Source organism: Papaver somniferum, unplaced genomic scaffold (genome assembly GCF_003573695.1).
Source record: "Papaver somniferum cultivar HN1 unplaced genomic scaffold, ASM357369v1 unplaced-scaffold_22, whole genome shotgun sequence".
In the NCBI taxonomy this organism is placed as follows: domain Eukaryota; kingdom Viridiplantae; phylum Streptophyta; class Magnoliopsida; order Ranunculales; family Papaveraceae; genus Papaver; species Papaver somniferum.
Window position 1 is genome coordinate 2,932,311 of NW_020632152.1, and position 3,321 is coordinate 2,935,631.

The following is a 3,321-nucleotide window of genomic DNA, read 5'->3' on the forward strand; positions in this document are numbered from 1 at the left end:
ACGTAGATGATATTTTTATTTCAAATGATTTTAGTTTGTGTCACAAGGAAGGCAAACTAACACTACTTTCCATGTTAATTCCTGCAATATTAGGTCATTGGAGACTCGAACCTTAAACCTGCTGGAACGCAATAAACTTTGGGGAACGAGGATGACCAGCTGAGCTAGGGGCCCTCTTCAAACTTTACTTAATTTATGTATTTTGTTCATATATTTTGTTCATTTATATCGGAGGTTGATGGTAAATACCCTCAAACTTTACTTAATTTATGTCATGTAATTCATTTTTTTTTTATACTCATCCATTTTGTATGATAAAAAAGAATTTAGTGCCAATAAATTTCATGCTAGATCACTGTATGATCATCTACTAATTTTGCAGTTGAACCGTTGTCTTTTTTTTTTTTTTTTTTTTTTTTTTTTTTTTTTTTTTTTTTTTTTGACAAATATGCATTTATCTAATTTTTCTATTTCTTCACTAGAGTGTGAAGCATGTATTAAGAAACACGTGCTAGTGGAATACGAAGGTCGAAGGATCATTTGTTTACTGTACACGTGGCTGTTGATAAACCATTACATTTTTCTCAAACAATCGGGTAGGTGTTGGAGCTAGTATAGTCGTCCAACCTGCTACACTGTATGATGCCCAAATAGATATTATCACCCAACCATAACCCTAATCTCTTGACTTCCTTCTCCTGTTCTGTGCCGCTTTCTCAACTCTCTCTACATACTCTAGTAATCCATTTTTATTTTTATTTTTGAAAGAAATGGGATCTGAAATGAATCCATTGAGAGAATTAGAAGATTTGACTTCATCTCTTCTTTTGCAGAGACACATCAAGTGAAATCATAGATCCGTTTAATTTCTGTTAAAGTGAATGTAGAGATTCATTGAGGGTCAAGAACGAAATGCAAGTAGGGATTCACTGAGGACGAAGTGATGAAATCCAAAGAGGTTTCTGTTTTTGTAGGGATTGTTTTAAAGAACTGAAATGGTTGGAGTCATTTCGTTTTGTTTTAAAAAAAACCCTAAATCTTTGAACTCTCGATCCATCAATATGTGCACAGTGGGCATAAAATTCTGCTTAAAATCTTCACCAATTCGAATCCCCAGTTCATACTCATCTTCTTCCCTTTCCAAGCTCAACAACCCCAATCTCATACGACCTTGAAAACCCCCAAAATCTTTCGTTGCTGCTGCGTTGGAAGAAGTCTTCAATCCAATTACCCTAGATTCAACACAACCCAACTGTTATTGCAAAGAACCCCGCAATTATGATCACTACCATTAACATCAACTCCATTTGTCTTTACGGATCTATGAAGTCTCCATCTCGATTCGTCAGCGGCTGTTTGAAGAATTGATTCCCAAAATAGGAACGAGTTTAAGGATGTACAAGAGAGAACACCTCTGGGTAAGCTAAGTCTCATTACTGATGATCATTTGATTGGTTTTAATGGGTTATTTAGTTTTACTAACTTATTTCAATTGGAATTCTTGATTTTGTAGATAAAAAAATGAAGAATAAGGTAAAGCCTTCTGAATCGATTGCTGAATTTTGCGGGGGGGATTCCTTGTAAATCTTACATATCTTCCCTGTGTATGTTTAAGATCTCTATTGCTCAACGAGTTAGTGTTTTGGAGATTTACTCTTACTATGTTTATTATGTGAATTTTACAATTTTGTAAGTATTATCTGATTATTAGAGTTTTAATTCAACTAAAACTAGGAAGTCCTGTTTGGTAGGAATTCATGTTTTAATTCCTTGGACGTATTCCCTTGATTTCCATAATACTAACAAGTTGTTAGTAGTGTTGTTAGTTGTGTTTCTGTTAGGAAAGCCGACCATTAAGGTTGTTAGTGGGACTAGATAATGGCCAGTATCTTAGATTGTTTTAAACATGTAGTTGTGATTGCAGCATGTAGTTAGTGGGTAGAAGTCATGTACTCAGATCTCACCTATGTAATGGTGGTCAGCTTTTGACTTTATGACAATGAAAAACTTTGAAACAATGTAGTCTTTCCTAGCATTTTGAGTTTCTCTTTCTCTCTTCTTGATCTCTGTCCTTGTTTTTCAACATTGGTAAGTTTTTTTTGTTGCTTCCACTAGATTTCTTTTAGCAAATTGTTTGTAGGTTTCAAATTTTGTTTGGTATATTTTCTTTTGTTTGACTATTTATTCCGTCTAGATTTCCTCCATTTAGTTTTGGCGAAATCGGCCTGTTTATTATGTCATTGTTGGCTAGCTGGTATAAATGTTTCTTGGATCTATTAAAGAAAATCAGCTTTCAACGTGTTGAGCAAGTGCCTGGCAATTGGTGCCGTTAGCTCAAAATTACAATAGTGTTGTTGTAAATGAAATTTAATCTTGTCTATTGACTCACATGTAAGGCTAGTTATTCATTTATCTCTGATATTGGGTATTAAATCTTAAATTTACATTTAAATCTTTAGTTTGTGTATGTTGATTTTCTTAGGCATATCATTTAAGTGGTGATTATCTTTTCATATGTAGAAGCCAGTACTCTCCCTCCCTGTTGCTGTAACACATTATTCTGGTAGTGTCTTAGTTCTGATTAATGTTGTTCTTAATTGTTATTATCTGTGTGTATCATTTAGGTGATCATTAGGTTATAGTATCTCTTTTAATTACTATTATCAGGTTATTAATAAGTTTATATATATAGACTTATTTGCTCTCTTATCCGTCGTATTAAGCCTTGCAATTATTGAAATGGTTCTCACATGATTTTGTTAACCTTAATTGTTGTTTTCCAATTTGAGTTGACTGGAAGTTAATAAGCAATGAACAAGTTCAATTTTAATACTTCAATGCATTCTTCATGAATTTGAATGAACTTGTGTTCTTAAGTTGTGGTTTTATGTCTTTATCAAATCTAACCAGGTTAAGAGGAAGGCATTCAATTCAAATTGCTGGTTTTTGACTAAAAGGTATCTACACAAATTTTTTTCTTGTTGCTTTTCCTGTGTTTTACAGAGAACCTGTTGTCATGTAAATTTGAAGGTGCTATTTTGTCACAAATAGTTGTCTGTCAATGTATTTGGAAATTGGCCTGTTATCCTTTGTAGGTTTCCAAGATAATCTTATTGTTCAAAGTAGTGGTTCAAGTAATAACTTGGATCTTTGTAAAATATTCACATGATAATGGCATTTCATCTGCTCCTGCTGACCAAGCAGCATTGTACCATCAGATTGTCGGGAAGGACCATCTGATGCTGACCAAGCAGCATTAATACCATCAGATTGTGATCAGGGCTATGTTTGTTTTCTTTTTATTTTTATTTTCCTTTTTGT

General features: G+C 33.5%; 1 long non-coding RNA gene across 2 annotated transcripts; it reads left to right on the forward strand.

The window, feature by feature from the left end:
* Nucleotides 1–680: 680 nt before the first annotated feature.
* Nucleotides 681–3,083, forward strand: LOC113340635. 2 transcript variants are annotated; one of them, XR_003355570.1, is made up of 3 exons: nucleotides 681–1,418; nucleotides 1,514–1,533; nucleotides 2,911–3,083. It is a non-coding gene; the product is annotated as an uncharacterized LOC113340635 (long non-coding RNA). The 2 variants fall into 2 exon arrangements; XR_003355569.1 differs by having other exon boundaries at nucleotides 1,514–3,083.
* The last annotated feature ends 238 nt before the right edge of the window (nucleotides 3,084–3,321 follow it).